The sequence below is a fragment of the Protopterus annectens genome, chromosome 2.part2 (assembly GCF_019279795.1).
Source record: "Protopterus annectens isolate FY-2018-M chromosome 2.part2, PAN1.0, whole genome shotgun sequence".
Classification (NCBI taxonomy): Eukaryota; Metazoa; Chordata; order Ceratodontiformes; family Protopteridae; genus Protopterus; species Protopterus annectens.
The window spans coordinates 581,684,799-581,699,579 of record NC_056730.1 but is presented as its reverse complement, the minus strand read 5'-3'; the positions used below and the strand labels follow the sequence as shown (position 1 = coordinate 581,699,579).

The following is a 14,781-nucleotide window of genomic DNA, read 5'->3' as shown; positions in this document are numbered from 1 at the left end:
ACAGTTCTGTATGAATGTCTACGCACTTCAAATATTTCTTTTAAAGTCAATTGCTTATGAGCAATCAGCAGCAGTACATATTCGAAAAAATAATATTTAGGAATACTGCAGTTATCAACAGTACTCACCATGAACCTTAACTATGAGTATCATATGTCAAAACTTTGTTTTCCCTTCACTACGGACAAAAACACCTAAAACAAAGATAAGCTTCAGTAAAATGAGATAGCAGAAAAAAATCTACACCCCTGTGTGATGCCCACCACTGCTACCAATATGTGATGCCCACCACTGCTACCAATATGTGATGGCCACCACTGCCATCAATATGTGATGTCCCCACGCTGGGCCAGTAACCAAGGAGACGAAATCCTCACCACTGACACTAGAGAGGGACGTGCACTTGGAATACAAATGGATACACACAGTATTTCCAGATGCAGACCTCCCTGCATCAAGTACACTTTCCCTTAAGAGTACACAGGGAACACACACAGCGCAGGGTCTGGATGTCTTTAAATCTGTCTCCCTCCAGGTCCCGAATAAGACTCACCACTGGTACAGCTGTAAGGTTAGGTTTTCAGCTGAGTGTCCAAGTCAAGTCCTCCAGTCCCCTCTCTGTGAACCTAGTGCTTCTGTCCCTGCCCCAAGTAGCTGACACACACTCTTAAGATTTAATTTTTAGACACACACGCACACACACACACGCATGCATGCACGCACGCACGCACACACACACACACACACACACACACACACATCTGGGAAAGGCTGGCACAGACTACCAACACTGCCCTGACTATAAGGTAGTTTCACTGCCACCAATCAGTTACTATAAGGCTCTTAAAAGGGTATCCAATTATACTGAGTGAATTTAATATCAATACAAATGATAGTATTTGACCAAGACAGCTACGCCTTCTGGAGTGGCTCACACAGTGTCACCAAATTAATATAAGTACTCTCAAAGGTTAGATACTTTCTACAAGGTCCAGCCACAATAACAGTTTTAAATATATTTAATCATAAATAATAAAAGAACATGAAAATATTGAATATATATTTACAGTAAACCATAGAGTTCAAATCACAGAAAATATCGAAAACAACACTGATGGACAGACTCATACAAATAAAGAAAAACAATCTCTAAACCAAGCTACACTTGATTCCTGACCGTATCTAGAAGAATTTACTGTTCACTATAACTTACTTGGGAAAGGCAAGATGAAATACGTGGGTAGTCTTTCTAGTCAGGCTTCCAAACAGAATGCTGTATTTTCCAAGATTTCTCTTTGTAATATCTAAAATATAATTTCCAAGAGGGCTGGCAGAATGACCTCATCTAATCACTTGACTCTAGGTTCTCACAGTATTCCCCTTTGAAGCTGAGAGAGAAATTTGGTATAGACAGCTACAATAAACATCTAAATGTTTATGGCAGTGCCTTGGGCTTCCACTCCTTTTAACCAAGCTAATGAGGAAAGACTTTTTCCAGACCTAGTGTCCTCAGTCCTATTCAGCACTGTGGGTTCCGTTTTAATGGTTCAACAGCTCATTTACATTTCCCTTATTTTTCTTAAAGTAAGCTAGCTGGTTGCTGTCCCAGTATCCACTATTAAAACATATACATTTAATTCAGTTACAATAATACATGTACATTTCTTTTCATTTCAGCAGGGTGCACTGTTGATACATTTTAACATAAGCAAACCTCACAAATACATTTCCAGCACAAGCATCTGTACAAATCAGTTTGATATACAAATGACACAGTTCTAAATACATTTGTAACACAGGCATCTTATATAAATCAGTTTGCTATACAAATGACATACAATTATTTATAAAATTCCAGCTAGCTGGGTTGGGACAAGTCAAAAATCTACCACCCTACTTCTCCTATCATGGCTGGCAGTACCTCCTATCATCACACCCTGTCCCTTATGGAGAATGAAAACGTAAGTGTCCTAACATCTCATTGTCGGGCTTACTTCTGGGTTACTTGTGCGCAAAATATAAGGGATAAAAACTACCATGGGGATGTAAGGCTAGTCTTCTCAAGATCCTCACAGATCCATAGCCTAGTAAGTACCTATGAACTCAAGTACCTCACTTTTTCCTCTCAAGAGAATGCTTTCTTATTCCTCTAACACAGACAAGAGTGAAAAAAGAGTAATAGTTCATACCATGCAGAAAAAAAAAAAGAGAAAAACTTTCAGATACTGTTGTTTGACAGAGAAATAAAACAGTATTTAGGGAAGGATTCCTGTACAACTACCTGGTCAAAATCACTATACCACTCTAAGGCCTAAGACTACAGCATTTTATAAAACTTTACACAGTAATATCCATTTGATACTTAATCACTAAAGCAGATGGTCATCATAAAGTTCACTGTTATACTATCGTACCTTATCCTTGGAACTCCACAAGCAGATATCTTTTACCTTGTCTGACTTAGTTGCCATAGGAGAAAGGAAACGGTCTCTTCCCAAAGCTGAGCAAGTCAGCAGGACACACAGTACAAAAGACCAGCCTGAGCCACCTTCATTTTTTTTCTTTCTGCAAAAGTGATTAGCAGTTCATCTACCACTTCTATCCAGGTGAAATCCAAAGAGCACTGTGATAAGTACAGTTTAAGGAAGTACAGTTGTGGAAGTTGCACTTGCCCATAACAGTATTTATTCAAATTCCTTACTGCTGCAATAGTCCTTAGGCAATATGGATTGTTTTGTGCCCAGAAAACAACAGGCCAAGCTTCAAAAAGTACTGCCTGCACCCCCCCCCCAACACACACACACACACACACACACTCCTTCAGTTTGACTGCTAATTGGCTAATCTCACGGAAGGAAATCAGCAGTCAGTTTTCTTCAGGACTTTCTTACCCATACAATGACAGAAGAGACTAACACCCTAAAATAACTAATCAATATTAACAGAACATATAAAGCAGTAACCAAATACAACCCTACTATATCCCAGCTACAACTAGATGGACTGCTAATTGGCTCACAGGCAAGATGCAGGAAATCAAAATGGGGAAGTTACCTCCACAAAGACACCAGTCACCAATGGAGACCTCCAGGGTTCTGCTGGGACCTCTCATGTTTGGCATTTACTTTTCTGAAGTAAAAGCCAATACCAAAGGGCTCTAGCTGATTTAGTCTGCAGATGACTACAAGCTAGAAGCAGTCACTGAATCCTCAGATGACTTAGCTGTCCTACAGGAAGGTTTGTCCCAAATAAATAACTGGTGCCAAAATCATGGACTGAAACTAAATGCCCAAAAAATGCATTATTGTATCCTTCAGGAAGTGATCTATCCCAGAGAACTACAACATTAACAATACAGCCCTAAGAGTTGACTCAGTTGTTTGGGATTTGGGAACTTATGTGGGCAATGACCTAACTTTTGACCAACATGTGTCTACTGTTGTAAGAAAGTCCTTCTATACTGCACACCTTTTAAAGAAAAGGATACTCAGCTCTTTTTAGGCCAGTCATTGAATATAATGCCTCTTTTAACATGTATTTGTCCAGACACGTGCAACAACTGGAATTCCCACAGAGGTACCTTACTAAAAGGATACACGGCCTAAACTACACATCCTATATTGACCAACTCAAATCTCTGTGACAATACTCTATATCTGACAGACTGCGAAGAGGTAACCTGTGCCTGGCAAATAAGTCATCCTCCGACACATTACTAATGGATTTATTGCACATCAGCAAGTCAAATGGTATCACAAATACTTGGTCTAGGGATCTAAATCTCTTCTGTAGCATCAACAGAACAATTTGGAGGGACAGGTACATCTTGCAGAGGATGCCAGTGTTGTGGAACAGACTCCACATTCACATAAAATAAAGTTCATACCTGTCCATATTCAAGCACAACTAGGATCTATAGATGAGAAACAGAAGATTTACCCCAGTACTGGCCCCTGTACTACTAACAGACAGAGGCAGATCCTGAATGCTTTGTCCCATGAATGGGTCCCCTCAAATCATCTATGGTATTATCTCAGTTATTCTCATTTGTGGAAAAATATAATTATAGACCATGGCATGGGTAAGGCCATTCTCTAAACAAACTGGACAGGTTATTTTGCGCACAAAAGGGAACCCGACTAAGCTTAAAATGGCCCACAAAGGCAGCTAGCCAAATACTTACCAATGAACTATATGCAAGAGTAGTGGGGGGGGAGGGTGGGTACAGCTACTACAGCAATGAGGAATTCAAACATCTACTTTTATGGGTATGTACGACTCACATAACTGTACTATGTTAATCATTCCCACTGCTGCAGTAGCCCTTAAGCTATATGGGTTGAATACTAAAGCCTACCCATCTGGGTAGAAGGACGGATATGTATCTAGGAGTCCCTGGAAAATTATCCTAGCAAAGTCTCACCTGGATCTAGAAAAGGAATTCAGTTTGTAATGCTATGTAAACTTATGTATGGAAGACTGTGTAGCTGCCTCTAGAATGCTTCTGGAGTCCACCCCTTTACAATAGGTTCATAGGTTCATACTAGGCTATCTGCCCTGGGGCAATTATAAGCCTAGCCCGATTTTGTTTGGCTTACGCCACCCCTTGATTTGAGTATACTGTGCCCTTTTTAAGGTTTAGTTTGCTGTGCCTCTAATACTGACACGGAAGTAATCCCCAGGACAAACCTACGATCCCCCATCCACTCATCAAGATTCTTCTTGAAGGATTCAGTGAGGTGCTCTGCCTAACATGAACTGGAATTCTATTCCAGAGCGAAGAAAGCCTCTGGGTTATGAATCTGTCCCTCCAGCAAGTTCTATTTATTTCAGTGCCGAGGTTCAAGTCCCTCGAGCGTGTGGCTCTAAGGGATTTAGATTTACTGAGGTGGAGCATGTCCATTAATTCTGGATTGGACATAGCTTTATATGTCAGGCATAGATCGCCTCGAAGTAGGCAGTATGCAACTGAGTAGAGCTGGAGTTTTTTTAACCGAGCAGCATATGGCATCTGTTTGAGTCCCTTGATCCTCTTGGTGAGGTACTTTTGGGGTCTTTCTAATTGCTGCAGATGTCGGGTAAGGTACATCCCAAAAGGGGCATTGTATTCTATGATGGGCCTGATGAGGGATGAATAAAGGGGCACGATTACCTCTCTTGATCTACAGGTGAATCCTTTCATGATGAGGTGGGCTATGTAAAAGGTCTTTCTAACCACTTTGGCAATGTGGTTGTCAAAGGAGAGATTGCTATCAACTTGGGAGCCCAGATCCCTAATTTCTTTCTCTGTACCTAATGGGTTACCGCCTATGTAGTAATTTGTGGGCACATTGTTTTTGCCAAAGGGTATGACTATACACTTTTTGGCATTTAGCTTTAGGCCATGGCTCTGGCACCAGTTATCCGTCTCTGTGAGACCTTTTCGAAGGATGTTTGTGTCAGCTGGAGAGTTGATTATGGCGCCTAGTTTGCAGTCGTCTGCGAACTTGGTGAGCCATAGTCCTCCCACGTTGGCCTGTACCACGGAAAAGTATATACCGAACAAGAGCGGTCCCAGGACAGAACCTTGTGGGACGCCACCTGTGACCGGTTTCGAGTCTGACATGGCTCCAGCAACTCTCACTCTGTGGGTTCTGTCTTTGAGCCAGTTTGCGACCCATCTTGTGACATAGGGGGTTTATATTTAAGCTGGATAGCTTATCTATGATGCCCGAGTGGGGTATTGTGTCAAATGCCTTTGCTAGGTCCAGATAGGCTGTGTGGACTACCCTCCCTTCATCTATGGCTTTGGTGACTGTTTCGAAGAAGTCAACCAGGTTCAAAAGGCAGGATCCGCCCTTGACGAAGCCGAACTGGGTAGGATCTAGTGTCTGTAGGTCCCCAATGTCTTTATTTATAAGCTCCATGATGATCCTCTCCATAGCCTTGCAGACTAAGCTAGTCAGGCTTATGGGGCAATAGTTTCCAGGGTCCGTAGAGGCTCCACCTTTGTGGAGTGGGACCACTGTTGCTGTACGCCATTCTGTGGGCACATATCCTGTAGTGAGGCTGAGATTATACAGCTGTTTTATTTGAGGGATTAGTTCTTCTTGGAGTTCATGTAGGATGCAACCCGGGACGCCATCTGGTCCCATGGAAGCAGTGTTTTTTGCTTTGGAGAGGACAGCCTTCACCTGAGCATCAGAGATGTTTGGAAGGCAGCCCTCTGCCGGGATAGATACTTGCTCTTTTTTTGGGGGGGAGGGGGTGGAGAAGTTTACACTGAACCTGTCTGCTAGGATATCGGCGATGTCTGTGGGTTCAGTGTATTTTTTGTCGTTTAGAATCAACTCAGAACAAGTCTGGGAGTTGCATCCCAAGTTCCTAACATAACTGGAAAAAGCCTTATGATTGTCTTTAATGTCCTGAGCAATTTTTCTCTCGAAGCTGGCCTTGGAGGATTTTATGAGAGATCGTAATTTTTTGCTAGTACTGATCAGAGATGCCTTCCCTATTAGGGATTTTGCTCTATCATGTAGTATCTTCCTCCTTCTGTTGTACAGTTTATTTATGCCTGGGGTCCACCAGACTGGACGCCTGCCTTTGGATGTTTGGGTTTTGGTTTTGTTTGGGATAGTATGATCCATGCATTCCTGGAGATGTCCGTACAAAGCGTTTATATAGGATTCTGCAGTTTGGGCCGTAGTTTCCACTGGCCCTGGGGCCTTGAAGGAATCCACTTCGGTTTTGAGAAGTGAGAAGTTCGCTTTTGAGAAGTTTTTCACTGTGGTTTCCTGGGCTGGGGGTGGGGTCGGGATGTGGACACCCAGTGAAATTAATTTATGGTCTGATCTTACCAATGAGGGATATACTTCAGGTGTGGAGCATAGAGTCCCCATGTTGGTAATGATCAGGTCTAGTATGTTATCCCCTCTTGTGAGAGTGGTGACTAGTTGTTCCATAGCATTTGAGTTTATAATTTCCAGGAACCTTTGGGCTAAGGTGCTGGGGCTTGAGTAGTGCTCCCAGTCTATGTTTGGGTAGTTGAAGTCGCCCAATATAATGGTGTTCGGAGAGATCTTCATGTTCTCCAATGTTTTCAGGAAAGCCGAGTGGGATTCCTGACTTTGAGAGGGTGGTCTGTAGGATGCTATAAACTGAAAAGCAGTCTTGCCCACTGTTAGTTGTACATGGATGGTCTCCGATACTTCTTGCAATGCCACTAACCTGGAGGTGTGGATATCCTTGATAAATATGGAAACTCCCCCTCCTTTTGTGGTTCGGTCCAGGTTTTGGGGCCGAAAAGCATGATATGAGGTATAACCTGTTAGTGCTGGGGTGCTCTCTGGAGCCTTGAACCAGGTTTCTGTCACTGCACAGATATCGATGTTCTCCATACGGAGAGCTTCGAGTGCATGCATCTTGAGGTTAAGACTTCTGGCGTTTAGCAGCATTACCCTTAGTTTCTTGTTTGTTGTGCTGTCTATGGAGGTGGGTTTGACTTTTGAGCCTTGCCTAAAAAAGGCACTATGGGGGTGGCAAGAGCCTTTGCCAATATCCGAAAGCCCAGTGGTGACAGGTGCAAGCCGTCCCTAGCGAAGCAACGTGGCTTGTCGAGCATGTCATCCCAGGCTGACAGACACTGGATCCCCTTTGAATGACACCAAAATTTTAGCCAATTGTTAAAATCGATCATTTTGTCTTTGTACTGTGGCATTATTCTGGGTGAGGGTAAGATGCTGCTCAAGGTCAGGGTCATACCGGCCTGGGCTACATGATCAGGGAGCTCCTCTATGTCTCTTTTCATGTAGTCCAGGGAGGTACGTCTCAGGTCATTCACACCAGCATGTACAATGACAGAGTCATATTTGTATTTGCTTTGGAGTGACCTGAGTGCTTGCGTTATGTGGCGGATCCTAGCGCCCGACAGGCAGCTCACTGTGACCTTCTCTTTATTCAGCCTGGTGAGTGGGACGTCAGTGTGTCTGACAATAGAGTCACCTACTACAAGAGTATCAGGTGTGTTATTCAGCCTTAAGGGCTGTGGCTGCTTGGCACACTAACTTTGTGGGCTATGTGTTGTGCGTGTTTTGTTTTGGGGTAGCGTTTGCTTGGATGTCTGCTTTGGAGGTCTCTGTTGCTTAGGTAGATTTTTATTTAGAGCCTCCGAGTACGTTTTTGTGTATTTATGTGTTTGGTTTGCTGATGTGGTGGGACTATGTGATACCGGAATTGTGTTGTGTGAGGTTACCTTCTCCTCCTGACTGGTTTCAACAGTTTTGAGATGAGAGAGCTCAGCCTCCAGTTTGGCTATATGGTTGCATCTCTCACATATATTTGAACCTGTTTGTAGGAGGAGAGGGTTGTCCATGTACATGACACAGTTGTAACATTGCCTCAAAATTCCCAGATTCACCAGCTGGACTGGAGAGGAAACCATTGACTGACCTTTGGACATGCTACAGTAATATAGGGAAACTGAATTAAGTTGGACCAATACGGGACAAGGTAATCATAGAGAGTATAAGAGTAAGTAGTGCTTATGGTTTAATAGTGCTAACTTGTAAGATTACTTATTTGGACCAGTGAAGGGCCTTAGAATGAGAATATGGTGTTTAAATTGAGAGATAGAGCAGTTCTAAGGGAAAAAGTGAAGAGCAGACTTTGTGGAGCCAGAAATAGTTGAAACCCAATTAGGCGGCGCTGCACGTTGTTGCGCTATGCACAAAACTGCACAAAAGAGGGATTTAAGAGAGGAAGATCAAGGAGTTTGGAATTGACCCAAAATGGCCAATAAAACTACAGTTTCAAGTCAGTAACCACTCCCACAGGGGCGGGCAGGCAGGCTGCTCAATGTTTATCACTGCCACTGATGAACAGAGAGACTTCCTTCTAGCCCAAGCAAAAAATGGCCTCCAAGAAACTTACAAACAGTTCAGAACAGCAAGCCTGTAACTGTACTTTTTTAAATCTCAGAAAAGTGGGAAAAAAGCAAGATTGTTTTGTTTTTTTCAGAGATAGCAGAGGTTCACAAGTATCAACAAGTTATAACAGTGCAGTAAATGACCTCACACTTGAGTGCTAGAACAGAGACAGATAAAATGCAAGTTTTGAGAAAAAAACGATTTTAAAAATAAGTGCAAACAGAAAATTCAGTAAACAGCTCTAGGTTGTGCTCTAAATACAGTTACTAATGCAGAAATCAAGTTTAACAAGCCAGAAAATGCTCAAAGTAGACGGCTATGCAAAAAAACTTATCAAATAATCTGAAGAAAAATACTTAAAATCTCAAAAGTGGCTCCTTTCTTCTCTCAGCGTTTTCTCCTCTTGGTGGGTGCTTCACCAACAGCCAACAAGTCTGAAAAGACACCAAAACCACAAGGCAATCGGGATTTAAGAGAGGAAGATCAAGGAGTTTGGAATTGACTCAAAATGGCCAATAAAACTACAGTTTCAAGTCAGTAACCACTCCCACAGGGGCAGGCAGGCTGCTTGATGTTTATCACTGCCACTGATGAAGAGAGAGACTTCCCTTTAGCCCAAGCAAAAAATGGCCTCCAAGAAACTTACAAACAGTTCAGAACAGCAAGCCTGTAACTGAACTTTTTTAAATCTCAGAAAAGTGGGAAAAAAGCAAGATTTTTTTGTTTTTTTGTTTTTCTCAGAGATAGCAGAGGTTCACAAGTATCAACAAGTTATAACAGTGCAGTAAATGACCCCACACTTGAGTGCTAGGCCAGAGACAGATAAAATGCAAGTTTTGAGAAAAAAACGATTTTAAAAATAAGTGCAAACAGGAAATTCAGTAAACAGCTCTAGGTTGTGCTCTAAATACAGTTACTAATGCAGAAATCAAGTTTAACAAGCCAGAAAATGCTCAAAGTAGGCGGCTATGCAGAAAAACTTAGAAAAATACTTAAAATCTCAAAAGTGGCTCCTTTCTTCTCTCAGCGTTTTCTCCTCTTGGTGGGTGCTTCACCAACAGCCAACAAGTCTGAAAAAACACCAAAACCACGAGGCAACTGGGATTTAAGAGAGGAAGATTATGTCCCCATTGAAGAAAAGGCTCTAGTGGAAAGCGCTTTGATACAGCCTGGAATGGATTTGCCATGGTGGAAATATAAACCAATGCTTAAGACAACCACCTGGAAATTGCCTAATTAGACACAGGAAGTCTTTTTTGCCCCTTGATAAGAAATAAATAGTTAATCAACTTTTCTATAGGGCTTAGTTCTGTCAATACAGTATCTGAGCTGCCTACGCACAGAGTATGAAGAATCTGTTCTACCTGGTTTTTAGGTTCTGGGTAGAAAACTGGAAGATCGATGGCTTGATTCAAAGCAAACTCTGAAACCACTTTTGGTATGAATGAGGAGTTTGATCTTAAAGATATACTATTCCTATGGAAAACCAGATAGGGTTTGCAACTTAGATAGTCTTCTTTCAGATGTCCGAATGACGAGTACAGTTTTCCAAATCAAGACGCTTAAACTGGATTGCTGGGTAGGTTCAAAAGGGGACATAATCAGCTTCTTCAGCGCATAATTGATCCCAAGAAGGGGAAAGCTATTCACAGGAAAGTCTGAGGTGTAAAATGCTTTTCAAGGCCTATTTCACAACAAACAGAGACAAAAGTGGAATATCCATGGGCAGACGTGCTACAATGGCCATAAGATGAAACTTTACAGAGGAATAAGTGAGGCCAGAGGAAACTAACTCACACGAATACTTGAACACCAGTGGTACAAAATAACTGATGGGTCCCTGGTTATTGGTTAACACCAAAGAGAAAATTGCTTCTACCTACCAACATAGGATTTTCTAGTAGCAGTCTTTCTTGCATCCTTTACTACCTGCTGCATGTCCTCATGAAACAAGTGCCTAAAAGGCATTAAAACTGAATCATACAAGCAGTCAGTAAGTTGACTGTTACCAGGGTGTATCAAACTCCCTATGTCTTGTTTGAGTAGATCCAGTGTGTGAGGAAGCTTGTGGTAATTGCCCTTGGTCAATTCCATAAGAAGGGATAACCAATGCTGCCAGGGCCAAAAAGGAGTTAATCACAATTACTTTTTGGGTGTCCTTTTTAATCTTCAAAATTATCATGGAAGTCAGTGAAACAGGTGGGAACGCATAAAGGAACATGCCCCTTCAAAGCAATGAAAATGCATCTATTTTTCAGGTTTCCTTTCAGGTAGCCCTGGAACAAAATTGGTCTAGCTGTCTGTTTTGAAATGAAGTGAACAGATGTATTTGAGGTGCTCCCTACAACTGAATCAATTCCTGGAAGACCCCCTCAATCAATTTCCATTTGTGATGGTCTGTCCTGGTCCTGCTCAGCTTTGCTCTAACTGAATGTAAGGCACTTGAAGGGTTAAGGAACGCTTAAGAACAAACTCCCAAGCTATCACTGCCAGCATGCATAGGGTTTACAACCTTGCATGTCCCTGCTTGTTTATATACCACATGACTATGGTATTGTCTGTAATCACTTGAAGAGGTCTTGGAACCAAAATTGATGGAAAGTCTTCAAGGCAAGGATCACAGCCAACATCTCTTTTAAACGGCTGTGCTTTGGTCTGTCTGAAGGATTCCACAGGTCTTGTACTTCTAACCCTCTGGAAACTGCTCCCTAAGAAAAATCTTATGCATCTATGGTTACAGACTGGACTGGGGTCTGAGCACACCAAAGGAGTTCCTTTTATCAAGCCCAAAACTGGAATTTGATACTCCTAAGAATGCAAATGCTAGGTCCGTGTATTTTTTTTATAAGCCACTATATCTTTCTCGTGTAATCTGGCAAGAGGTATCACAAGAATCATACAAGCCATGAACCCTAGGATCCTGAGAAATACTCTTGCAGAAGTGAGAGGCTGACTGGAGAAGTTCAGGAAAAAATTCTAGCTAAAGATCTGCCTTGTCTTGTCTTGGGTTAAAAAGGTATTTTGAAGAGAAGAATCTAGGAGGCATCTCAGAAACACAATCCTATTAGAGTCAAGGAAAAGTTTGCCATATTTATTCAGAAGCCCAGATTTGTCAACAGAGACATAACTCATGTTAATACCCTATTGATATCTCGATAAAGACTTTGGAAAGATAAGCAATTCATCTAAATAGAGAAAAATATGAAATGCCATTCAGACTGCAACAAGCTATGAGTGGGGCTAGGCATTTTGTGAATAACCTTGGAGCTGTAGATAACCCAAACGATAACAGAGAACTGATGATGTGACACAGAAACAAAGAACTTTACAAATTTCCTGAGGCCTATGTCTATGGGAATATGGTAGTAAACATATTTTACATCCAGAGCTATTAAGTAACTTGTGAAGAATGAGAAGTAGCAGGTTCTGTAAGGTTAACATTTTGAACTTCGCAACTTTTGCATACAGATTTAGAAATGAAAGATCTAGTACTAGTGTCATGAAAGGAGATACTGCCAGCCCAGCGATCTGGATTTTTTTAAATTATATGTCATTTGTAAATATCAACATAATTAATATGCTTGTGTTCTTGTGTTACAACTATATTAGAACTGTATGTCATATAAGATGGTTTGAAGTAAAAAAACGAGCAACAGATACATTTTACTGATTCAATAAAAGAAATAAAACAGTACAAAGCTTTCGGGTTTCCCCTTCATACACTGATGAAGGGGAAACACAAAATCTTTGTACTGTTTTATTTTTTTTTATTAAATCAGTAAAATGTATCTGTTGCTAGTTTTTTTATTTTATTGATGTAAGAGTATTAGTCACAGTTTGCTGTAGTTTCTTTTATCTAGTTATTTATTTATATAAGATGGTTTGTACAGACGTGTGCTGAAGAGGTATTTTACAAAGTGCTGTTTAAAGATGTAACCACAGCATGCCCTAATGGATTAGAACAGAAATGTACTTGCACTATTGTAACTGTTTAAATGTATATATTTTAACAATGGAAACTGGAACACCAGAGGTTAACTTCAGAAAATAGTTGAAATTAAATTACCTTATGGCCACGTAATAAAATGATGTTATCTTTCAGTTTCAGTGCAGTAACAGACACAATGTCTAGAACTAGAAGTTTTCTGTGCTGTCTTGGAAGTGTTTTATTGTTTTATGATGCCTTAGAGCTAAGAAAAGCCCTTGTCTATGTATTTTCACAAATAAATGCTATCAGCTGTATCACAGTAGGGGGTTTCACCTAGGATATAGTCAGATCACAAGAAATGATGTCATTCTGCAAGCTATCCGAGCAGTAATATTTGGGATATTAATTTAAGAAATCTCTGAGAGAGAGTATTCTGTATTTTGTTTCTCACCTGTACAACATCAAGATCCACTCACCCTATCTGCCTTGCTTGCTATGACGTAAGTTGTTGGGGTACAGTAATTCTCTTAGATACAATCAGGAATACAGCAAAGCTTAGCTCAATGTTTTTCTTAATTTATTTGAGACTGTCCTGCAATGTTGTTTTACATATTTCCTGTGATTTTGAACTCTAATTTGACTCTAAGCATATACTGAGTATTTTCTTGTTCTTTTATAATTTATTACTAAACAAATTTAAAAATGTCATTGTGGTTGATCTGTGTAAAGACATATTTATTTTCTGAGAGTACATGCATATTTACTTGGTGACACTGTGTAGGCTACTCCTAACAGTCTTGCTCTTGGTCAAACTACCATGTATCGATAGTAACATTATACAGTAAGATTGGACACCCTTTGCTAGGGGCCTTAAAGTAGCAGACAAAGAGGTGGCTGGTGGCAGTAATAGCTACCTTATAGTTTGGGCAGAATGGTGCATAGCTAGTAAACATGTGCCAGCTTGTCCCATGTGTGTGTGCGCGTGTAAAACAAATCTCCAACAGTATGTGTGTCAGCTACTTGGGCAGAGACATGAAGGACTGGTTGGACAGACAGGGTTTTGGAGATCTTGGCTTGGCCATTCAACTAAGATCTCAACTCGATAGCTGTGCCAGTGGGGAGTCTTACTGGGGATCTGGAGAAAGAGGGAGAAACCAACCCCAGACTGACTGTGGTCTCTGTGTGTTCTTAAGGGAAATTGCATTTGATGCAGTGAGCTGTATCTGGAAATAGTGTGTGGGTACCTGTCATCCTCCCAATGTACATCCCCCACTGGTGCTAGTTGTAATCTGGAAATAGTGTGTGGGTACCGGTCATCCTCCCAATGTACATCCGCCACTGGTGCTAGTGATGAGGACTGAGCCTCCTTGATTACTGGGCTGGAGCTGGGGTGTCACAACTGGTCTCCAAAAGGCCTCTTTTTTTGGTAGCAGAAACATTCTGGAATAGACATCTGTCTATAAAACATATAATCTGTAGTTGAAACAGAGGTACAAACAAAAACCTACAACAGTACCTCACAAATACCACCAAGCCACAAGACGAGGGGTTAGCAGAAATACCAATTCTTAAAATCCACACATTTTTGTGATTTAGTGTTGTTTGTAACATAGCGATTGGTTATAGAAGTCTTGTCTCTCTGAGTTAGACACTGGTTCTATGGATCTCTGGGTGTATAAAGACTGAAGAACCAGAGGAAACAATTCTGTTTGGTTTGGAGGATGAAAAGGTACGCCCCTGGAAAGGGTGTTTCTACATCCATTGTCAACTCTGTAGCCCACCTGCACCACTTTTAACACACAGAAGTCTGAGACAATCTTTTGCCAAAGGGGGATGTTGAGGGCCAGTTTTTGAAACACATATGAAGAGATATTGTTTGGGGGGGGGCAGTAAAGAATGCTGGCATAGTCATTCTGTACTGGTGGTGTCTCTCTTTGGAAAGGACACTTG

General features: G+C 41.3%; 1 protein-coding gene across 1 annotated transcript in view; it reads right to left on the bottom strand.

Annotated features, from left to right (window-relative positions):
* RAB11FIP5 (RAB11 family interacting protein 5) overlaps positions 1-14,781 on the bottom strand; it is a 2,272,349-nt gene that overhangs the window by 161,237 nt on the left and 2,096,331 nt on the right. The window lies entirely within an intron of this gene.